Source organism: Ovis aries, chromosome 26 (genome assembly GCF_016772045.2).
Source record: "Ovis aries strain OAR_USU_Benz2616 breed Rambouillet chromosome 26, ARS-UI_Ramb_v3.0, whole genome shotgun sequence".
Classification (NCBI taxonomy): Eukaryota; Metazoa; Chordata; class Mammalia; order Artiodactyla; family Bovidae; genus Ovis; species Ovis aries.
The window spans coordinates 1,848,510-1,874,161 of record NC_056079.1 but is presented as its reverse complement, the minus strand read 5'-3'; positions in this window follow the sequence as shown (position 1 = coordinate 1,874,161).

Below are 25,652 nucleotides of genomic sequence, written 5' to 3'. Positions count from 1 at the left end.
TGAGGAAGAAGAAGAAATCAGACTCTTGTGAGCATGCTGCTATGTGGGAGGGATGCCCAGGCCTCAGAAAGGCAGGACGCAGAGCTCAGGCCTCAGGGATCAGATCCTGAGACGGCAGAGGAGGGGGGGCCCAGGTGCTCAGGCCCCACCACTCCGCTCTGAGGGTTGTCAGTCTCTCAGAAATTCCCTCTGATCCACCGAGCCTTTTGTTCCCTGACCCCAACTAACACAGGGGTCGTTCCCAGTGAGCCATGGAAGCCCTAGTTCCCTCAGCTCTGCGTGTCTTCTTTGGGGTTTTACTTTGTGTGTAGACACGCTGCATGGTCGTACGTGAAAGCAGTGAGCATGGGTCCGAGGTTTCTGTTTAAGAAAACCACATTCCAAGAGTGAATTCATCTTTCTGTTAACAAAACTAGGTTGAAGGCACTTGCATATAGACACATAAAAGTGACAGTCATTTCAGGATGCAGATGGAAGAAAAGATCAAACCTAAAAAGTAGTGCACTTCTCCTCCTTCCTGAGATAGGGAACTTTTTTCCCCAGAGAGCAATTTATTGTGACCACATAATAATAAAAAAAAAAAAAGACAGTGTTTATACACAAATACTTGACATGGAAAAATTCACAACATGGTAAGAAGGAATCATTAGTTTAATGATTAATTTATTTCTCCAGGGCAGAGCCAAAGCACAGCAACAACAACAAAAGAATTAGGACTTGAAGCAAAGAATAAAACCAGAGAACTGTGAAATGGAAGTTAGGAACTAAAACTACACAATGTTTCTCTATATATTATCCCTTTGCGTTAGCATTATAACACCAAGAATAAGTGTTGAAACTGTTACGGAAGAAAACAGTCTTTTCCTTCTCCCCTTCTTCTAGATTCTCTGCTGGGACCCCTGTAATAAAAGACAGATTAACAAGAGAAAAACAAACACAAGTTTATTAACACGTACATCTCAAATATACATGGGAAAGTCAGGGAAAAGTAACTCAGAGAGATAGCTTAGAATTTCAACTTATATACTGTCTTCAGCTAAAACCAAGGAAGAAGGGTCTGGGGGAGTCTGGGTTTGCAGTGGCCACAGAGAAGCACAGTAAACAAAGGTGAGACTTTTTATGCAGATTTGAGCCGTAATCAGTCTTGTGATTTAGAATTATCCTCTCTCCCTGGTGCAGAGCAGGAGACATCTTTACAAATGAGGATTTCCTTTATGAATGTAAATTTCCCTTACAAAAGGTAAAGCCTACTGTTTTCAGAGCTTCTACTGAGTCAGCTCTTGACCAAAATAATTCTTATACCAAAAAGGCATATATAGAGTGGCATATTCTTGTCTCCTACAACATACAGAATAAAACTGAACACCTGTATGTCATTTACTAATTGCTAAACATTTTCTTAAGTGTTTTGCATATATTATCATCGCCGCAACATCTGAATCCTGCTATTACCCACATTTTATAGAGGAGAAAACAGACCCAGAAATTACTTTGCCAAGATCACAAACCTAGCTCAGGATAGCAACTCTGCTTTCTACAGGAGGCCATTCAGCACAGTTGTTTCCTCAGTAAGCATCAGGGGGCAGAAAATAAAAGGGTAATAGCATTAAAAATATATTCATTCAGCCCTACTAGGTACCTCTTGTTGTCATGCTTTCTCCTGGATTCACAGCAGAGAACAAGTGAACACTGCATTTTTTTGCCTTGGGAAAATTAATGCATAAATTAAGGAACTGTCATAAATCTTTATCTTTAACAGTGCAATGTGTTCTTTTTTTTCACTAGACTTGGGACTCAAAGCAGAGACAGTGTCCAGCTAACTGACCAAATCACATAAGCCTTAAAATGCACAATTATATAGGAAGAGAAACTAGAAATTGCTTATGTAAAGTAGAATATAACTTGGCAGCCACCACTGTTTGCTTAGAAAGGAGAAATTAATATTTATCATGTGCATCTATGGTTCAGACACTTTACCTGCATTGAACATAGTTTCAGATTGGAATATAAACTCATACAAATTTCCCCAAATAGAAAACTGTGACTGACCACTCAAAGATTACCCCTAGCCAAGGCAGAGGGTCAGGAAAGGAAGGTCTTGATGACTGGTTTCCAGTGGGTCAGCATACAGTGAGGAAGAGGACAAGGATTCAGCATCACAGACTATGGGTCTCCTGCCCTTTCCAGGGGCAAACCCTGAGTAGCTCAGAAATACAAGATCCTGTATCACAGGGCAGCAACCTGGTAATCAAGATATTCTAAATTGGTACTTATCAGACTGTATGTCTTAACCTATCCATGGATTTTGAAACCAATCAGGAAAACTATGACAAACCTAGACAGTGTATTAAAAAGCAGAGCTATCACTTGCCAACAAAGGTTCATATAGTCAAAGCTGTGGTTTTTCCAGTAGTTATGTGTGGATGTGAGAGTTGGACCATAAAGAAGGCTGAGCACAAAAAAATTGATGCTTTAGAACTGTGATGTTGGAGAAGACTCTTGAGAGTCCCTTGGACTGCAAAGAGCTCAGACCAGTCCATCCTAAAGGAAATGAGTCCTGAATGTTGATTGAAAGGACTGATGCTGACACTGAAATTCTAATACTTTGGCCACCTGATGTGAAGAACCAGCTCACTGGAAAAGACCCTGATGCTGGGAAAGATTAAGGGCAGGAAGAGAAGGCGATGACAGAGGATGAAATGTTTGGATGGCATCAATGACTCAGTGGACATGAGTCTGAGCAACCTCCAGGAGATAGTGAAGGACTGAGAAGGCTTGTTGTGAATATTTTTTTTATTATCTTATTTTTTAATTTATTTATTTTTTATTGAAGGATAATTGCTTTATAGAATTTTGCTGTTTCTGTCAAATCTTGTTGTTCAGTCACTCAGTCATGTGCAACCCTTTGTGACCCATGGACTGTAATACACCAGGTTTCTCCAGCTTGTGCTTCTTTCAACCTAGCATTTACACAATGTACTCTGCATATAGGGAAGGAAATGGCAACCCACTCCAGTATTCTTGCCTGGAGAATCCCATGGACAGAGGATCCTGGTGGGCTACAGTCCACAGAATCACAAAGAGTCGGACACGACTGAGTGACTTCACACTCACTCACACTCTGCATATAAGTTAAATAAGCAGAGTGACAATATACAGCCTTGACATACTCCTTTCCCAATTTTGAACCGGTCCATTCTTCCATGTCTGGTTCTGACTATTGCTTCTTTACTTGCATACATGTTTCTCAGCAGGCAGGTCAGGCGTCCTGGTATTTCCATCTCTTGAAGAATTTTCCAGTTTGTTTTGATCCACACAGTCAAAGGCTTTAGCATAGTCAATGAGGCAGAAATAGATGTTTTTCTGGAATTCTTTTGCTTTTTCTTTGATCCAGCGGATGTTGGCAGTTTACTCTCTTGCCTTTTCTAAATCCAGCCTGTACATCTGGGAGTTCTCGGTTCATGTACTGTTGTAGCCTGGCTTGCAGGGTTTTGAGCATGAATCCTTGCTAGCGTGTGAGATGAGTGCAACTGTGCAGTAGTTTTCCCATTCATTGATATTGCCCTTCTTTGGGATTGGAATGAAAACTGACCTTTTCCAGTCCTGTGGACTGGCCACTGATGAGTTTTCCAAATTTGCTGGCATATTGAGTGCAGTACTTTAACAGTATCATCTTTTAGGATTTGCAATAGCTCAGCTGGAATTTTGTCACCTCCACTAGCTTTGTTCATAGTGCTTCTGAGGCATGCTGTAGTTCATGGAGTCACAAAAGGTTGGACATGACTGAGCAACTGACCAACACCACCAGCAATAGTGTCTTGTGATCATCATCTGTTATTTGTGGCATAAATCAGAATGCAGAGCACTTGAAACAGTAAAGACTGTTCTTGCTTTGGGATTTTTTCTTTTGGTCATATAGACACGTGTGAACATGCTTATAGATCATGTTCATAATTTACATTCATACATTTATACATATATATATACAAAGACATACATATGTATATTCAAGTATTTGGGATCACAATAATATATTTCACACTAATGATCAAAGTTAAAATAGTCACCTTTTTTTTATATAGGATAGTCAGTTAAAATAGTCAGAATATTTTTTCATATGCTAAAGATACAGAATATGGTAAACTTGGATAATAAGTAAAATTCAGAGCACTTCAGGGAGAGTGGTATGAACATGGTTTTCTGTATACTGAATTACTAGTGTTCCATAATAAGATAGGCAATTGATATGCATAACCTAGATGATTTCAACATTTACACTGAGTTAAAGAAGCCAGACATAAAAGAGAACATACTAGATGCTTCCATTTATATGAAATTCTAGGAAAAGCTAATGTATATTATCAGGAAGCAGGTATGTGTTTGCCTGAAGGCTGGGAGAATGGGGGCTGAAGGTCACAATAGAAACTGTCTTCTGTTTTCATCATATGTTGTATAAGTAGATGATACTTGTGAAAAACTCATCTCTCTCTGAATTTAACATATGAGTGCTTCTTATTGTAAAATACACTCAATAGAATTAATAAAAATGGATACTGCCATAAGTTTTGGCCCTTAAACGCATATCCAGTCAATTAACTGAAAGTTTCTATTCTCTTCTTTTTTCAAGTAACTCTTCGAGTAATCAGGCCAAAAATTGAACCCTTTGAGCATGATTTTTTAGTGGTATTTTGAAAGCTATAAGCTAATCAGATCCCATTCTCTGTGTTGGCTACAGGTTGCCTTATGAGACTCATTCTGATTGTCACTCACTGTGAATCACTTGTTTACAGCAGCTCTCCAGGCCACCTGCCTGTGCCTGCTGCTCATTAAGACAGACCTGGGCAGGTCCTGTCTTGGGGCCCTCCTCCTGGGGTCACAGACACCTTCAACACCAAGAGCGACTTCTGAAATCTTAGCTGCAGATTTTTTCTTGCCTCCTTTGCATGGCTGTGTGTACTTGGTTTGGATTTGGCAATATTGTTTTGGCTCATTTACTATATGGATTTCTCTGCCTTCTGCTAGCCCTGGGAAAAGTCACTGATACTTACTGATTTAGTTAATCACAAAAACAAACCTCATTCGCCACCTGAAGTGTGTGTGTGTGCTCAATCACTCAGTTATGTCCAACTCTTTGGGACCCCATGAGACCCCAGAGGAGCCCATCAGGCTCCTCTGTCCATGGAATTTTCCAGGCAAGAATACTGGAATGGGTTGCCACTTCCTACTCTAGGGGATCTTCCTGACCCAGGTATCGAACCCATGTCTCTTTTGTCTCATGCATTAACAAGCACATTCTTTACCACTAGTGCCACCTGGGAAGCCCTTGCCACCTCCAGAAGTTACCAGAAAACTTTATCCTCTTTTCCCCAATAATCACACAGACCGAGCCACCACTATCCTGGCTACCCTACTCCCTCCTAGGCCCTTTCCTCAGACCAGAAGCCACATTTTCCTGTCACCTCCTGGCCATGCCTCCTTCCTCCTGACTCCACTTCCTAGGATAACTTGAGGAGAGATCTCTTCTGCTTTACGTTCTTCTCCAGATAAGTATTTTCAGCCTTCAAGGTCTACTTCTACTTTTCTGTTTTCCAAGTACCAGGAAAAAAATGCAAGTAGCACAAAAGAATGATGGGCAAATGTTCATCGCAGCACTGTTTACAATAGCCAGGACATGGAAGCAACCTAGATGTCCATCAGCAGACAATTGTATAAGAAAGCTGTGGTGCATATACACAATGGAATATTACTCAGCCGTTACAAAGAATACATTTGAATCAGTTCTAATGAGGTGGATGAAACTGAAGCCTGTTATACAGAGTGAAGTAAGCAGAAAGAAAAACACCAATACAGTATATTAATGCATATATATGAAATTTAGAAAGATGGCAATGATAACCCTATATGAGAGACAACAAGAGACACAGATGTATAGAACAGTGTTTTGGACTCTGTGGGAGAAGGTGAGGGTGGGATGATTTGAGAGAATAGCATTGAAACAAGTGTTTCAATGTATCATATGTGAAACAGATCGCCAGTCCAGATTTCATGCATGAGACAGGGCACTCAGGGCTGGTGCACTGGGATGACCCTGAGGGATGGGATGGGGAGGGAGGTGGGAGGGGGGTTCATGATGGGGACACATGTACACCTGTGGCTGATTCATGTCAATGTATGGCAAAAACCACTACAATATTGTAAAGTAATTAGCCTCCAATTAGAATAAATAAATTAATTTTTTAAATTAAATTAAAAAAAGAGTGACAGGCAGCTAGGACTCCTGCAGTGGTCACTATGTGTCTGACCACAGGACAGGCTGTTTGTGAGGATAAATGGGTTCTTTCTTTTGAAACAGATGCTGTGATGTCCTGTTGAGTGAGTTTAGCATATAATTCAATTGTGTCTCATGCTAGTAAAATGCTGCTTTTTATTACAGTGTAGTTAAATACACAAACATGTCATTAAATTCCTTCAGTGTAACTGCATCAGAAGAGGGTGATGCACTACTTGAAAACCTGTGAGAGACAGGTCAGGGTGAGGTGCTAAGACAGACGACACACCTCCGTCTAATCTCAGACGTCTGATGCTGTTGCTCTTTGGTCCTGAGACAGCATTACGTCCATCACCAGCCAGTGTCGGGTGTGTACCCCGCAGGATTTCAACAGAGAAGAGCCCCAAGGACTTTAGCTTCTTTTACAAATGTGTTTGTGCTGAATATCACATACTGCCTGTCAGGTTCTGTTGAAACCACTGAGTTACGGAAATTACCTTAACATACACCTCCAAACAGTCCCCTGCCGGCTTTTTGTTGGACTCGCAGAGGGCAGAGTCCCCATGGTAGGGTGTGTTGGCCACATACCCTCCGGAGTGAAGCTCGGATTTCAAGAAGTGTGACTTATTCCAGATTTTGTCATTATGTTTGGGTATAGTTTATGCAACAACTAAGCTTTGTAGCAGAAAGAAAAGTACATTTTATCCAGAGGCTGTTGAATCTGTAAATCCCTGTCTTTCATCAGATTAGGGAAATTGTTGGCTACTCTTTCTACCAAGTACTATTCTGACCCATGTTTTCCTCTCCTGGGTGATTCCAACTGCATGTATATGGAACCACTTCATATAAACTAATAGGTCCCTGGTGTTACATTTAGGCATGTTTCAATCTTTACTTTTTTTCCTGCATTGGAAATTTATTTTCATCTATTTTTTAATAGTAAAAGAAGTTTATCAATTTTCACAATCAATAGGCAGACAAAAAATAAAAGATAAGTATAACTTCAAGCCATAATGAAAACATGATTAATCTAACAATATAAAATAATATATAAAATAATTACATCCAATTTAGGGAGTCAAGCAGAATGTTGTGGTAAGTGGAAGTGCATTCATGCACATGTTTTCATCTGCCCAGCAAGTCTATGTCTTTTGGTTGGTGCATTTAATCCACTTACATTTAAGGTAATTATTGATATATATGATCCTATTCCCATTTTCTTAATTGTTTTGGGTTTATTTTGTGTAGTCTTTTTCTTCTCTTGTGTTTTCTGCCTGGAGAAGTTTCTTTAGCATTTGTCATAAAGCTGGTTTGGTGGTACTGAATTTACTTAATTTTTTCTTGTCTGAAAAGCTTTTGATTTCTCCATCAAATCTGAGTGAGAGTCTTGCTGGGCAGAGTATTCTTGGTTGCTGGTTCCTCCTTTTCATTACTTTAAATATATTGTGCCCGTCCCTCCTGGATTGAAGTGGCAGCTGTAGACTCAGTTTAGGTCTTTTGTCTTTAGCTGACCTGCTCTGAGCCCTTTCACACATGCATGTTTCCATAATCAGTCAAAGATGTGGGCTAAGAGAGTTTTGGAATCCCCTGTATCTTCCACTTATAGGATTTTTACACTCTCTTCATGCGTTCATGGATGATCCGCTATCAGTTTGTTGCTTTTTCCAGACATGAGTGAGTGAAGTCGCTCAATCGTGTCCGACTCTTTGCAACCCCATGGACTGTAGCCTACCAGGCTCCTCCCTCCATGGGATTCTCATAGAAGCTACTATAAATTTCCACCAGTTCTTTTTCCAGGTCATAATGATTTCGTTGCACTTAGCTCAGGACTCGGTGCCCTTAAAGAGGAACTGCCTTTGTATTACCTTCATCTAAATGTACAACCCCCTCCTCCATCAAAGCCTGTCTGATTCTATTCATCTGCTCCACCTCAGGTGACTGCTCAAAGTTAGTCCAGATTTTATCATTGTCTGGTGTGAAAGAGTCCTTCTTGCAGGGTCATCCACCATAATTTCCAATATCTTCATTTTAATTCAAAGTAATTGAAGTCAAATTGGCCCAATGAAATATGCAGTGTCCCCCAGCTCTTCATCAACAGAATTGAAATTAGACTCAAGAGTTGTCCTCTATAATTTGTTTGCCTCTTTGATCTGAATATGAACTATATAAAGAAATCAAAAGACTTCTTTTCATGGTTTAATAATTTCCATCAATAAGTTCAGGAAGACTGTGCGTGTCATTTAAGTGACCTTCTTACACGGATGGTTACAGAGGATGAAGGGCAGCTATTGCTCTTTAATTATAGTGTTGATAAAAGTACTCAGTGCTTAATTATTCAGCTATTACAATTTTAAAATCATGCTCCTAAAGTTGTTGTAACTGAGTCATGAAAGTGAGAGTCGGGGCACTAGTTTTTGTGTCATGATGATTGTGGGGGGAACTCTGCTAACACATGCACCTACAGAAATAAAATATAGCCTCCCTTGTGTTTAACATGTCTATGCTTATTTCAGGCACAGAGACATTTGCTAGGTGACATATTTGTCATATGGAACTCAATTATTTCTTCTCTGCAGAAGGTAGTGATTTAAGAACCTTCTCCATCAATAGGCTTTAGATGGAAAAATCAGAGGCGACAGTATAATCACTAAAGACTTGTCCCTGGTCAACATTTTAAAAAACTATCTTCCTGAATAGAGATGCCAAGGATCCTCGCTTCAGTATAACCGAGGTCCTACCAAACTATACGGAAGTGAATGGCCTTCCAGGAGCCACCGGGGAAATATGCAGACCCGGGGGGTGTGAGTCAGGAACATGAGAATAATACACACGGGCGATGGAGCAGGGGACTCAATGGGGAGGCCAGTGCTTGCCATTGAAAGATACAGTGAGCTTTCTGTGGAGGCTTCTGCAAAGAGTAATAAAGAAAATGAGAATAGTGCTTTATTAACGTTGTCAGATTCAAATCCCAGCAAAGTGCAAACCTTCGAGAGGAAAGCAAGAGTGGAGACAGGAGCGACGGCCAGAGGCGGAGGGAGATTCCCAAAGGCGTCAGGGACATGGGGCAGTCCAGGGATTCTGAGGTCAGAGAGCTGTGTAGAAGAGGGAAGGGGGTTCAGAATGGGGAACACGTGTATATCTGTGGCGGATTCATGTTGATGTATGGCAAAACCAATACAATATTGTAAAGTAATTAACCTCCAATTAAAATAAATAAATTTATATTTAAAAAACAAACAAACAAACAAAAAAGAATACACCCCTCCTGGCGATAAAGCGGAGGATAAAAGCCTCCAGCTCTGAAGAGGAAAGGGAGAGGAGAAGGTGATGCGTGACCAGCTACGGAAACCCATGGGCCTTCAGTTCTGATGCTAAGTGCAGGACTTGGAGAGTCCCTGGGGTCAGCCGTTTCATGGAGAAGAAATCCGAAAGTTCACCTGGGCCTCTGGAGTTCACAAATGGCAGCTGAGAATTACATGCGTCAAGGAGAGAGTTTGCAAGAGGGCTGAGGACCGAAGTCGGAAGCCTCACAGAGGACCCTCCACAGCACACGGGCCCTGGGGTGGAGGGGGGCGTGTGGGGGGGGGGGGGGGTGGAGGGAGAGCGTGCGGGGGGGCCTCAGGACCACTGGGTGATAAGAAGAGCCTCAGCATCAGGGACACAGGCAAGAAGAACAGAAAGCTGGGTTCACTGTCTCCCCCGGCATGAGGGGCGGCAGAGAGGCAGCGCCACTGCAGGTTCACTCCCACCGCGGTGGAGCTGATTCTACATCCTGCAGGCGACGGCTGTACCTTTGTGAAATATAATTTTTAATTTTGATGAATTCAACGGACTATATCTGTTTACATGCAGCTGCCAAAATGCAGCAACGTGATAAAACATAAAATATTGGTGCTCAGTAAACTTTGGGAAAGGCTAACATTTTTTAATATAAATTTATTTGTTTTCATTGGAGGCTAATTACTTTACAATATTGTATTGGTTTTGCCATACATCAACATGAATCTGCCACAGGCAGACACGTTTTGCAAGTTGTGCTCCTCAATGTCGCTGAAAGTCAGTGATGACATTTTGCATTTTATTGCAAAATATACTTAAACCTTTTCTCAAGGACAAAAAATGCCTGCCTCTTTCTCTCTCCACATGGATTTACAAAGGAGGCTTCTGGGAAGAGTATGTTTGTATGGGATAGAGCAGGAAGGTATTAGTATTAGGTCAGCATTTCAAGTATATCTTGCTGAAAAAGCATGAAAGATGGGTTCTGTGCCATGCTGCTTTAAATGGATGGGTCTGAAGTACTCATTCCTAAGTACATATCAGATTATAACCACCCCTGATAGCTCAGATGGTTAAGAATCTGCCTGCAAGGTGGGAGACCTGAGTTCAATCCCTGGGTCAGGAAGATCCCCTGGAGAAGGGAATGGCAACTCACTTCTGTATTCACGCCTAGAGAATTCCATGGACAGAGGAGCCTGGTGGGCTGCAGTCCATGGGGTCACAAAGAGTCAGACACAACTGAGTGACTAACATTACATTAACATTATATATATATATAACCCACACAGAACTCATACATATATACATTCATGTTGATTATTTGCTTCTGCAAAGAAAAAGAAACAATAAAACTGAAAGAATTAATCAGCAAGGAAACTAGATTGTGAACAGTACATTGTGTTATAATGAACAAAGCTTCAAGTTTTACAGAGGTATGCAGATGGAAAGAAAATTCCTGAACCAGATATAATTTAATGTATCAAACAAGAATTATTAAAAAGTACAAGCTAGATCATCTTATAAATTTTTTAAAGTAGACTATGTTTACATAAGTTGTAAAGAAGATTTTTCCATGAAAAAGACAAAATCAATCATGTGTTCTCTATTGTGGATGTGCTTATTATTGTGGATGTGCTTGTAAGAACTTTCATTGGAAAGAAAAAACAGTATAATCAAAAAGTTAAAGAAGAAGGCAAAAGGAAGAATTTTACATAGACTGACACCAGATAAGAAGAAAAGAAAGATAGATGATATGGAGATATTGAATAAAGTTCACAAAAAAAAGAGAAAGAAATATGAAAATTGTATTGTCTTGAAAAATGAACATTAAAACAAGCAGAAAAAGATGGTGACAAATAGCAGCTGTGTATGGGAAACAAGACTGAAGCAAGGTTGGATTTGAAATGTCAGGGAAGAAATAAGTGAAATGCTTAGGATAGAACAGTACAATAAACACCTAAAAAGGAAAATTATTTACTTCTGACATCACAGTGGAAAAAGAAATAAAAAGAAAATGAAGTAGTGTCTGAGAGGTCTTCTCCCAAATAACACTCTGTCAAGTGCCCTGGGATTTCCCTGCCCTGTTTACTCTAAAAGGGCAAAAGAAAAAAAGGTGAGATGTCCAGAGAAAGAAAACAAAAAATAATTTCACTAAAGGAAGGCAGGAGAGGTTGTGGTTGGATGACATCAGCAAGATAGAGGAAAGGGGTTTCCAGTGCATGTCCCTTTTCAGAATCATCCATCCACACGTGAAAATACCTCCTGGGAGCCTAGGGGTCCTTCCAGGTGAAGGATCACAGCCCCCGGGGAGCACAGACATGAGAGCAGGTTCCTGAAGAGCGCAGAAAGGCAGGCCCATCGCTTGTGTCAGCTGCATCCCCGGGTGGCCCCACTGAAGGGTGATGCCTGCCTGTGGGCAGGAGGGTGAAGTGCCCTCCAGGCCCAGGTCACCCCCAAGAACTCTGCTGCTGGGCTGGCCCCTGCACCTCCTGCCTCCAAGTCCCCTCAGCACTCAAAGGCCCTGCAGAGGCCGGGCCATGCCCTCCTCATGGGCCCCAGCCCCACAGTGACTCAGGTGCAAGGGCTCCCAAGCACCAGGCTGCTCCCAGGGGCCAGACAAGTACTGGGGGGGGGGGGCAGTGGTGGGGAGAAGCTGGTCAAAAGGCCCGAAGCTGCAGTTACGTGAGCAGAGTAAGTCTGCAGTTCGTAACACTGCATCCAATGCTGGAGACGTGCTAGATTTCAGGACTCCGGCCACAGAGATGGTAACTGTATTAACCATTTCACTGTTAATGTGTGCATCAGACCACCATGCTTGACACCTTAAGTATACATATCTACTTAAAAATAATATAAAACAAAATTAAATTTTTTTAATTTAAAAGGAATTTTTTGGAAAAGCCAGAAATCATGACATTACTTAACATTGACTTAGAAGTGGTATAGAAAGGACTCTCCCTACCAGAAAAAAAAAATGGGCAAGAATGATAAAATTCAAAATTAATTTCTTTAAAAGATAAAAAAATTATCAAATTAAAATTAGGAGTGTTAAAGAAATTTGCTAAAACCTGACGTGAATCATCCAATATTTGAACTTAAGCAGTTGGTTTTTTTTTGTTTTGTTTTGAGGCTCAAGGATGTATTTATTGCACAACAGAGGGAATATAGCCAATATTTTGTAACAACTGTAAATGGAAAGTAATCTTTCAAAATTGTGTAAAAAATAAAGTGAATGAAATAGTCTATTAAAAGTTAATTTTAAAAATGCCCACCATTCAGTGATGTAAAATAAATACTTTGGAGAAACTATTAGCATGCATTGTGGACCTACTGTATAACTGTCTTATGGGAATTGTTTCAGCTACTTTTGTTGTTATTTTTTTTTACATGATAGTATACATGTTTCAGTGCCATTCTCCCAAATCATCCCACCCTCTCCCTCTCCCACAGAGTCCAAAAGTCTGTTATACAAATCTGTGTCTTTTTTGCTGTCTTGCATACAGGGTCGTCATTGCCATCTTTCTAAATTCCATATATATGTGTTAGTATATTGTATTGGTGTTTTTCTTTCTGGCTTAATTCACTCTGTATAATTGGCTCCAGTTTCATCCATCTCATCAGAACTGATTCAAATGAATTCTTTTTAATGGCTGAGTAATACTCCATTGTGTATATGTACGACAGCTTTCTTATCCATTCATCTGCTGATGGACATCTAGGTTGTTTCCATGTCCTGGCTATTATAAACAGTGCTGCGATGAACATTGGGGTACATGTGTCTCTTTCAATGCTGGTTTCCTTGATGTGTATGCCCAGCAGTGGGATTGCTGGGTCATAAGGCAGTTCTATTTGCAATTTTTAAGGAATCTCCACACTGTTCTCCGTAGTGGCTGTACTAGTTTACATTCCCACCAACAGTGTGAGAGGGTTCCCTTTTCTCCACACCCTCTCCAGCATTTATTGCTTGCAGATTTTTGGATCGCAGCCATTCTGACTGGTGTGAAGTGGTACCTCATTGTGGTTTTGATTTGCATTTCTCTGATAATGAGTGATGTTGAGCATCTTTTCATGTGTTTGCTAGCCACCCGAATGTCTTCTTTGGAGAAATATCTATTTAGTTCTTTGGCCCATTTTTTGATTGGGTCATCTATTTTTCTGGAATTGAGCTGCATAAGTTGCTTGTATATTTTTGAGATTAGTTGTTTGTCCGTTGCTTCATTTGCTATTATTTTCTCCCATTCAGAAGGCTGTCTTTTCACCTTGCTTATATTTTCCTTTGTTGTGCAAAAGCTTTTAATTTTAATTAGATCCCATTTGTTTATTTTTGCTTTAATTTCCAGTATTCTGGGAGGTGGATCATAGAGGATCCTGCTGTGGTTTATGATGGAGAGTGTTTTGCCTATGTTCTCCTCTAGGAGTTTTATAGTTTCTGGTCTTACATTTAGATCTTTCATCCATTTTGAATTTATTTTTGTGTGTGGTGTTAGAAAGTAATCTAGTTTCATTCTTTTACAAGTGGTTGACCAGTTTTCCCAGCACCACTTGTTAAAAGAGATTGTCTTTACTCCATTGAATATTCTTGCCTCCTTTGTCAAAGATAAGGTGTCCATATGTCTGTGGATTTATCTCTGGGCTTTCTATTTTGTTCCATTGATCTATATGTCTGTCTTTGTGCCAGTACCATACTGTCTTGATGACTGTGGCTTTGTAGTAGAGCCTGAAGTCAGGCAGGTTGATTCCTCCAGTTCCATTCTTCTTTCTCAAGATTGCTTTGGCAATTCGAGGTTTTTTGTATTTCCATACAAATCTTGAAATTATTTGTTCTGGTTCTGTGAAAAATATCGCTGGTAGCTTAATAGGGATTGCATTGAATCTGTAAATTGCTTTGGGTAGTATACTCATTTTCACTATATTGATTCTTCCAATCCATGAACATGGTATATTTCTCCATCTATTAGTGTCCTCCTTGATTTATTTCATCAGTGTTTTATAGTTTTCTGTATATAGGTCTTTAGTTTCTTTAGGTAGATATATTCCTAAGTATTTTATTCTTTTCGTTGCAATGGTGAATGAAATTGTTTCCTTAATTTCTTTTCTACTTTCTCATTATTAGTGTATAGGAATGCAAGGGATTTCTGAGTGTTGATTTTATATCCTGCAACTTTACTGTATTCATTGATTAGCTCTAGTAATTTTCTGGTGGAGTCTTTAGGGTTTTCTATGTAGAGGATCATGTCATCTGCAAACAGTGAAAGTTTTACTTCTTCTTTTCCAATTTGGATTCCTTTTATTTCTTTTTCTGCTCTGATTGCTGTGGCCAAAACTTCCAGAACTATGTTGAATAGTAGTGGTGAAAGTGGGCACCCTTGTCTTGTTCCTGACTTTAGGGGAAATGCTTTCCATTTTTCACCATTGAGGATAATGTTTGCTGTGGGTTTGTCATATATACCTTTTATTATGTTGAGGTATGTTCCTTCTATTCCTGCTTTCTGGAGAGTTTTTATCATAAATGGATGTTGAATTTTGTCAAAGGCCTTCTCTGCATCTATTGAGATAATCATATGGCTTTTATTTTTCAATTTGTTAATGTGGTGAATTACATTGATTGATTTGTGGATATTGAAGAATCCTTGCATCCCTGGGATAAAGCCCACTTGGTCATGGTGTATGATCTTTTTAATATGTTGTTGGATTCTGATTGCTAGAATTTTGTTGAGGATTTTTGCATCTATGTTCATCAGTGATATTGGCCTGTAGTTTTCTTTTTTTGTAGTATCTTTGTCAAGTTTTGGTATTAGGGTGATGGTGGCCTCATAGAATGAGTTTGGAAGCTTACCTTCCTCTGCAATTTTCTGGAAGAGTTTGAGTAGGATAGATGTTAGCTCTTCTTGAAATTTTTGGTAGAATTCGGCTGTGAAGCCGTCTGGACCTGGGCTTTTGTATGCTGGAAGATTTCTGATTACAGTTTCAATTTCCATGCTTGTGATGGGTCTGTTAAGATTTTCTCTTTCTTCCTGGTTCAGTTTTGGAAAATTGTACTTTTCTAAGAATTGTCCATTTCTTCCACATTGTCCATTTTATTGGCATATAAGTGCTGATAGTAGTCTCTTATGATCCTTTGTATTTCTGTGTTGTCTGTTGCGATCTCTCCATTTTCATTTCTAATTTTATTGATTTGATTTTTCTCTCTTTGCTTCTTGATGAGTCTGGCTAATGGTTTGTCAATTTTATTTATCCTTTCAAAGAACCAGCTTTTGGCTTTGTTGATTTTTGCTATGGTCTCTTTTGTTTCTTTTGCATTTATTTCTGCCCTAATTTTTAAGATTTCTTTCTTCTACTAACCCTGGGGTTCTCCAATTCTTCCTTTTTAGTTGCTTTAGGTGTAGAGTTAGGTTATTTATTTGACTTTTTTCTTGTTTCTTGAGGTATGCCTGTATTGCTATGAACTTTCCTCTTAGCACTGCTTTTATAGTGTCCCACAGGTTTTCGGTTGTTGTGTTTTCATTTTCATTCGTTTCTATGCATATTTTGATTTCTTTTTGATTTCTTCTGTGATTTGTTGGTTATTCAGAAGTGTGTTGTTCAACCTCCATATGTTGGCATTTTTAATAGTTTTTCTCCTGTAATTGAGATCTAATCTTAATGCATTATGGTCAGAAAAGATGCTTGGAATGATTTCAGTTTTTTTGAATTTGTCAAGTTTAGATTTATGGCCCAGGATGTGATCTATCCTGGAGAAGGTTCCATGAGCACTTGAGAAAAAGGTGAAATTCATTGTTTTGGGGTGAAATGTCCTATAGATATCAATTAGGTCTAACTGGTCTAATGTATCATTTAAAGTTTGTGTTTCTTTGTTAATTTTCTGTTTAGTTGATCTGTCCATAGGTGTGAGTGGGGTATTAAAGTCTCCCACTATTACTGTGTTATTGTTAATTTCCCCTTTCATACTTGTTAGCATTTGTCTTACATATTGCGGTGCTCCTATATTGGGTGCATATATATTTATAATTGTTATATCTTCTTGGATTGATCGTTTGATCATTATGTGGTGGCCTTCTTTGTCTCTTTTCACAGCCTTTGTTTTAAAGTCTATTTTATCGGGTATGAGTATTGCCACTCCTGCTTTCTTTTGGTCTCTATTTGCATGGAATATCTTTTTCCAGCCCTTCACTTTCAGTCTGTATGTGTCCCTTGTTTTGAGGTGGGTCTCTTGTAAGCAGCATATAGAGGGGTCTTGTTTTTGTATCCATTCAGCCAGTCTTTGTCTTTTGATTGGGGCATTCAACCCACTTACGTTTAAGGTAATTATTGATAAGTATGATCCCATTACCATTTACTTTATTGTTTTGGGTTTGGGTTATATGCCCTTTTTGTGTTTCCTGTCTAGAGAATATCCTTTAGAATTTGTTGGAGAGCTGGGTTGGTGGTGCTGAATTCTCTCAGCTTTTGCTTGTCTGTAAACCTTTTGATTTCTCCTTCATATTTGAATGAGATCCTTGCTGGGTACAGTAATCTGGGCTGTAGGTTATTTTCTTTCATCACTTTAAGTATGTCTTGCCATTCCCTCCTGGCCTGAAGAGTTTCTATTGAAAGATCAGCTGTTATCCTTATGGGAATCCCCTTGGGTGTTATTTGTTGTTTTTCCCTTGCTGCTTTTAATATTTGTTCTTTGTGTTTGATCTTTGTTAATTTGATTAATATGTGTCTTGGGGTGTTTCGCCTTGGGTTTATCCTATTTGGAACTCTCTGTGTTTCTTGGACTTGGGTGATTATTTCCTTCCCCATTTTAGGGAAGTTTTCAACTATTATCTCCTCAAGGATTTTCTCATGGTCTTTCTTTTTGTCTTCTTCTTCTGGGACTCCTATAATTTGAATGTTGGAGCATTTCATATTGTCCTGGAGGTCTCTGAGATTGTCCTCATTTCTTTTAATTTGTTTTTCTTTTTTTCCTCTCTGATTCATTTATTTCTACCATTCTATCTTCTATTTCACTAATCCTATCTTCTGCCTCCGTTATTCTACTATTTGTTGCCTCCAGAGTGTTTCTGATCTCATTTATTGCATTATTCATTATATTTTGACTCTTTTTTATTTCTTCTAGGTCCTTGTTAAACCTTTCTTGCATCTTCTCAATCCTTGTCTCTAGGCTATTTATCTGTGATTCCATTTTGGTTTCAAGATTTTTGATCATTTTCACTATCAATATTCGGAATTCTTTCTCAGGTAGATTCCCTATCTCTTCCTCTTTTGTTTGGTTTGGTGGGCAACTCTCCTGTTCCTTTACCTGCTGAGTATTCCTCTGTCTCTTCATCTTGGTTATATTGCTTCGTTTGGGGTGGCCTTTTAATATTCTGGTAATTTGTGGAGTTCTCTTTATTATGGAGCTTCCTCACTGTGGGTGGTGGTGTATCAGTGGCTTGTCAAGGTTTCCTGGTTAGGGAGGCTTGTGTTGGAGTTCTGGTGGGTGGAGCTGGGTTTCTTCTCTCTGGAGTGCAGTGGAGTGACCAGTAATAGGTTATGAGACGTCAACGGTTTTGGAGCAACTTTGAGCTGCCTGTATATTGAAGCTCAGGGGTGTGTTCCTGTGTTGCTGGAGAATTTGCGTGGTATGTCTTGTTCTGGAACTTGTTGGCCCTTGGGTGGAGCTTGGTTTCAGTGTAGGTATGGAGGCATTTGATGAGCTCCTATTGCTTAATGTTCCCTGAATTCAGGAGTTCTCTGATGTTTTCAGGCTTTGGACTTAAGCCTCCTGCTTCTGGTTTTCAGTTTTATTTTTTCAGTAGCCTCTAGACTTCTCCATCTATACAGCACCGATGATAAAACATCTAGGTTGAAGATGAAAAGTTTCTCCACATTGAGGGACACCCAGAGAGGTTCACTGAGTTACAAGGAGAAGAGAAAAGGGAGGGGGTAGTTAGAGGTGACTGGAATGAGATGCGGTGAGATCAAAAGAGGAGAGAGCAAGCTAGCCAGTAGTCACTTCCTTATGTGTGCTCCATAATCTGGACCACTCAGAGGTATTTACGGAGTTATACAGGGAAGAGGAGAGGGAGGAAGTAGACAGAGGTGGCCAGGAGGATAAGAGAGAGGAATGAGAAGGAGAGAGACAAATCCTGCCAGTAACCAGTTCCTTAGGTGTTCTCCACCGTCTGGAACACACAGAGATTCACAGAGTTGGATAGAGAAGAGATGGGGGAGGAAAGAGACAGAGGCTACCTGGTGGAGAAAAAGGAGAGTCCAAAGGAGGAGAGAGTGGTCAAGCCAATAATCTCGCTCCCAGGTAAAATTGGGTAGTGAAGTTTGGGTTTTTTAATGTACAAAATTGACAACAAAAACCAAAAAGCAAAGATTAAAAATCTAGAGTAGAAGTTGGATTTTCAAAAATACAATATTAAAGAAAAGAAGCAGAAGGAAAAAGGAAAAAGAAAAAAAAAAAGCCACAAGAATTATTAAAAACACCAACAACAACCACCCAAAGACTATATATGGTGTTTGCCTTAAAAAAAAAAAAAGTCTTTTTTTTTGAAAAGTAATAGTAGGTTATAGAAATAAAAATTAGAGGAGAAATAGAAGACTTATCAATTTTTAAAAAAGTTAGAAAAAAAAAGGAATGATTGTAAAAATAGTAAAAATATATCTGGCCCTTCTCTGATGTTGTGGGCAGTGTGGGGTCACTTCCAAGGTGGTTCCCTCTGATTAACTTCTTCTGTTTGCTGGTTTTTTAGGCTCACTAGTTCAGTCGCGCTGTGGGGAGGTGGGGATGCTGCAAACAAATAGCACTGTCGTGTGCACACAGTGTCTCAGCCCCACTGGACCTGTCCCTTCTTGGCGCACAAACAGCTCTGGCTCTACTACGATGCTCAGCCGAGAACCGTCTGAGACCGGCCCTAGGCTGCGTGCACTTCCCCAGTCTAAGCCGCTCAGGTTCGGTTCTCAGGTAGCCCTTAGAGGCACAGATTCAGTTGGGACTGCATTTTGTGCCCTTCCCAGGTCTGAGTAGCTCAGGAGTTTGGCGAGCATGGTCGCTGCAACTTGTCGCCTTTTCTGCCTCTGCTGCTCAGCTTTCTGGGTGGACCGCTGGTGCCCCTTGTGAGGCAGATGGTGACTGTCCAGCACCCCCAGAAGTCTTAGCAAAGAAGCCTGCTTGCAGTTTGGTAGGTAAAGTCTCTCCGGGTCTGCAATTGCCCCTTTCCAGCCCTTACGGCTCTGGCTGCCTGTCCCCAGCGGGTGATGGTCTGCAGCTGGCTTTTTCCGTTCCGTCCTTTGTTCTGTGCGCTGTCCTGGCGGTGTCTTATGTTCGAGCTTTTTGCGTGGTAGCTATCCCACAGTCTGGTTTGCTAGCCCAAGTTAGATCGTTCTGGTTGCAAGTGGGGCGTTCCTGCCCGATTCTTGCAAAGCACTGCAGCCCGCGCCTCCCGCGCGTCCCTGCCCTGCCCCCACTTCCCAATGGCGGATGCAGGCGTCAGTGCTGCTTTTCTGCTGGGGGGAGTTACTGTTGGGCTTGTAATCTGTTGGTTTTAATTATTTATCTATTTTTCCTTCCTGTTATGTTGCCCTCTGTGTTTCCAAGGCTCACCACAGACTCGGTAGGGAGAGTGTTTCCTGGTGTTTGGAAACCTCTCTTCTTAAGATTCCCTTCCTGGGACGGGCTTCCCTTCCCAGGATGGAGCTCCCTCCCCACCTCCTCTGTCTCCTTTTTCGTCTTTTATATTTTTTCCTACCTGTTTTTGAAGACAATGGTCTGCTTTTCTGGTTGCCTGATGTCCTCTGCCAGCCTTCAGAAGTTGTATTGTGGAGTTTGCTCAGTGTTGAAATGTTCTTTTGAGGAATTTGTGAGGGAGAAAGTGGTCTTCCCGTCCTATTCCTCTGCCATCTTAGGACCCATCATTCAATTTTTTAAATGGACTTAAAAATTATCAAGGATGAGATTAAAGGAACTTCACAAACATGAAATTAAAAAAGACACACAAAAAATAAAGTGTCCATTTCTCAGACTAACAATGATTAGTCAGGTGTGACTAATAACGAAGCAAGCTGCTGAATCCATGCTGTGAGGGCACTGCTCATTGTTTCCAGTTCATGGATTATGGTTAAATGTAGGTGTCAGCTTGACTGGGCTCAGAGATGCCCAGGCAGCTGATATGTGTGTTGTGTGTGTACACACATGTGTGAAGTTTCAGCTTCAGCATCAGTCCTTGCAATGATTATTCGGGACTGATTTCCTTTAGGATGGACTGCCTGGATCTCCTTGCAGTCTAAGGGACTCTCAAGAGTCTTTTCCAACACCAGAGTTCAAAAGCATCAATTCTTTGGTGCTCAGCTTTCTTTACATAAGCTTAGATATGTAATTATGCTTGAGCAGTTCCTGAAGTCTTGAAATGAAGTGAAAATCACTCAATCATGTCTGACTCTTTTCGACCCCATGGACTATACAATCCATGGAATTCCCCAGGCCAGAATACTGGAGTGGGTAGCCATTCCCCTCTCCAGAGGATCTTCCCAACCCAGGGACAAACCTGGGTCTCCCACATTGCGGGAATATTCTTTACCAGCTGAGCCACAAGGGAAGCCCAAGAATACTGGAGTGGGTAGCCTATCCCTTTTCCAGTGGATCTTCCTGACCCAGGAATCGAACCGGGTTCTCCTGCATTGCAGGTGGATTCTTTACCAACTGAGCCATCAGGGAAGCCCCTGAAGTCTTTAGATAGTTTGAATTAACAGGTGGCTTAGAGATTTCTGTGGTTTTACTGTTTTTTTCTCAATGGGAACTTATTTATGGGGACTTCCCTGTGAACGGTTGGGGGAGGGGTACTCAGGCTTGTTTTCCGGATGATTATTCACACTGTCCTGACAGCAGCCACCAGCAAGTAAACGGAGGCTGTAAGACTAGCATTCCACTGATAAGAGGAAGCAGTGTGGTTGAGTAGAAATCTACCTATTGCACAGATGGTGGTGGTGCAGTCACTAAGTCGTGTCCAACTATCTTGTGACCCTATGAACTGTAGTCCACCAGGCTCTCTATCCATGGAATTCCAGGCAACGGCACAGAGTGGGTTGCCATTTTCTACTCCAAGGGATCTTCCTGACCCAGGGATCGAAGCCGGGTATCCTGCATTGTGGAGTCTCCTGCATTGCAGGTGGATTCTTTACTGACTGAGTCACCATAAACCTGGTTTTTCCCTTTTCCCAAACAGAAACATGTCCAGAGATAGGACTCTTGTTTGAACCATGGAATATGCTGGGTGGTTTAGCTAAACAGTCAGTAACTTAGGAAAACAGAATTGGAGAACTGGTGAAAAAACATGGCCAAGAGGCACACGGTGTGTACTAAAGCAGGAATGGTGTGCCATGTAAACAGTCAAGAAGGACACCCACTTCCGCAAGGTATTATGTGGCCAGAGGTCTCATCCTGCCCATTCCGCAGAGGTTGGCCCTCAGCTTCCCCAGCCACGAGAGCATTTGCTCATGGTCTTCAGGTGCAAACTGCTCATACCTGTGAAGGTGTGGTGTCTACACTGCTGAAACAACACAGACTTCCCAGAAAGACCAAGCAGACCACTGCTATGGTCAAGTGCCTGACAAGAAAGAGCAGAGCCAAGGGTGTGGCACCATGGCTTGGGGAGATCACCTAGCCACCTGGTGGCAGGTTAACCCCATTGGATGTACTCAGTGAAGAGGTAACCCTTTTTCATCATTGGAATAGAGAGCTTTCCTACATTACAGCTATGTTCTGCCATTTGCAATGCTGCTCCCTTGTATTAGCAGAATGCCCTTCCACCATCATGGTACACACACGGTGCGCCCCAGCCTGGAGCTCACTTTGGAGAAGAGTAGCTGGACGATGATCTTACACCCATGAGATTCATTTATCTGGTTCAGTATTCATAACCCAGGAGTGGGTGGCTTTAGAGAATGGATCTTGGAATGCATCAACTTAAAGAAATACAAGGAGTTTTTGCTTTGTTTCCAGTTAATGTTATCTTTATTTTACCAATGAGGGAACAGTGCCTCTAAAAGACACGCTCTTGTGTGGGCTTGTGCTGCCCCACAGCCATTCCATGATGAAGCTTACCTGGGGGTCCTGCTGATTTTCCATTTCAGCCTTTTATTTCTTCTCTTAGCATAAGTGTCATTAGATAAAACTCTTATTGCAACCTTTAAAATGGCTTTGTTCTATGTGGTTGATGGAGCCATTGACATATCTTTCTTTTTTTTAGTATAAATTTATTTTTTTGCCTTTTTATTTTGTAAATACAAATTTATTTATTTTAATTGGAAGTTAATTACTTTACAATATTGTATTGGTTTTGCCATACATCAACATGAATCCGCCACAGTTATACACATGTTCCCCATCCTAAACCCCCCCCCCTCCTCCCTCTGGGTACCATCCCTCTGGGTCATCTCCAGAACTGGTTGCACCAGAACTCTTAGAAAAATACATTTTAAAAAGGTAATACAGTCACAAATGCCAAAAGATAGATCGGTAGAGGTATCTCTATTGAATAAAAGAGGTGCATGGATTTCTAGAAATTCAAGGTGAATTTCATCCCAGTGATGGATGAAAGATAAACTGTGTTATAGTCAGCTTCACGCTACTCCAACAAAGTGCCTTATAAACAACAGGCATTTATTTCTTACAGTGCTGGAGGCTGGAGGTCCGAGGGCAAAGTGCCAGCAGATTGGGTATCTGGAGTGGGTCCCCTTCCTGGTTCAAGGTGGCATCTTCTTACGGAGTCCTCACATTACAGAAGGGGTAGAGAGTTCTCTGGGGTCTCTTATAAGAGCTAATACTATTCTTGAAGGCTCCTTAAGCATGACCTCTTCACTTCCCAAAGACTGTCACATTTGAGTTAATTCAGGACTTAACATGAATTTGAACAGGAGACCTGGGTTCTATTCCTGGATTGGGAAGATCCCTTGGAGGAGGGAATGGCAACCCACTCCAGTATTCTTGCCTGGAAAATCCCATGGACAGAGGAGCCTGGCGGGCTACAGTCTATGGGGGTCGCAAAGAGTCGGACACAACTGAGCAACTAACACGGTTCACAATTCACACAGTTGAGGGATCACATTCTATGGGTAGCAGCCTACAAAGACACAAGTCAGAAGATTCATAGGAGATGTACAGCAGGGTCGGCCTCTGTGCAGAAGAGGGCCAGTGGATGCTGAGCAAGCCCCAGAAGGTACAAAGGGCAAAATGATGATGACTGCTAAATATCCAGGTGGACCACCTGGAGGACAGCATGTGTCACAGCTTCAGGGACAAGTCATGACTTTATGACGGCCCTTGGCAAATAAAAAATGAATAAATGGAGCCAGAAAATCAAAGATAGATTTCAAACCATTTCTAGAGAGAACAATCGTGTACTTAACATCATGATCAGATCATAAGCAGCTCTCTCAACAGCAGATTGGGACAGGGAAAGAGAATGAAGCAGTGGCTCAGATTTCTGGAAATGATGTTCAATCACATTCATCGCTTGCTGCACCACTGGGTGAAATGAGTTAATTACTGTGCTAGGATTCCCCAGAGCACCCTCGCACATCCTGATTTGCTAGAAGGTTTTATGTTTCTGAGATGATGTTTTTCACATCAGAGGTCACAGAATCAATCAACCAAGGAGACAGTACTTGGGGCCAAGCTCACAGCAAACCTGACTCCAGGATCCAGGTGCTCCCTCCCGGTGGAGTCACATAGGACACAGCTTTCCCAGTGATGGGAAACAACCCTGTGAAATGTTAGCAACCAGGGATCTCATATGAGCACGGCATCCGGGGTTTTTACTGGGGAGTCAGTCATGTAGGTGTGCAGCCTCTGTGTGGTTGACACCACTTACTGAAGCTCCAGGGCCCAGGAGGACAGCAGGTATTCGCCATCTATCACATCAGCACAAACTGAACAGACTAATACAGTGTGGCTCAAGGCCTCGGGTTTACAGAAACATTCTATCAGACAGAATATTCTCAGGAGTTCTGGTCTCAGGGGCTGTCCAAGGTGTGAAGGTGAGGAACTGTCCAATATCTGGGGCTGAAACTGGCTTCTCTGAGGATACACAGGGTTGGCACAGCCCAGACCCGTTGCATTCACTTTTTCTCACAGAGCAGGTACAATATATTAATGTGGAGAAAACATCCATGGGAGATTGTTCTAGCTGCAGATAACAATACAGCAAATGCCAGGCAAGATCCTAGGAAAACAGGAAAGCAATGAGACCTAATTGTAGAGCGCAGATGACGGGAATCAGGAAATACATATCCACTGCAAGGAGCAAGGGGATTTAAGAGACGGATCTAAGAGAAAGAAGACTTTGTCATGCATTTGTAGCAACTCAAGGAGGCAACAGAGTCTGACACGCAAGAAAGAAAACAATGCCTGCAGCCTCCCTATGCTTTGATGGGGAAATGGATATAAATACCAGCCAGGTTAAAGTGAGTATAAGTGAGGAATCTAAGACTGTAAAAGTTGTGATCAAAGGAAAGTAATGGAGCATTGCATCCATCTAAACATAAACATAAAGTAAGACAAAACAACTGCAAGATTTAGGGCCCTGGCTACAAAGGCCATGGCTGTGCACACTAGCAAAGTTGATTGGCGGCAGTGATTTGAGAATGTTGAATTCCTTGATTTTATAGCAAATGGTCGCACACAATCTGAAAATAGAAATTTGTAGTCACGAATAAATGCAGCCCACTGCATATTTGTAATAAGCTTGGTGATTTTGAAATATCTTATAGTAACATGTATCTTAAAATAAAGACAATCATCTCAATTTCAGTATTTCCTCTATCTCTTTTGATTATTCTTGTAATGAATTCAGTCAAATTGAACTTGACCCTCGAAACATGCTGCATAGAGTATTATCCCATATTTATTAAACTATGTGTATTTACCTCTTTCTTTCTGTGCTTCTGTGTGCTTCTGCCAACATGCCTAGAGAGATGATGAGGTTTTATTTATAAATGGTGAGATCGTTGGTAAAGTTTTGCTCTTATCTTTGAATTTCCTTGCACTGCTGACATATTTTTATAATGCCTGTGTGGATCATTCTCATAGAAATGCAGTGATTAGATTAGAAGGAATTTCCAGATTAGAAGGAATGCTCAA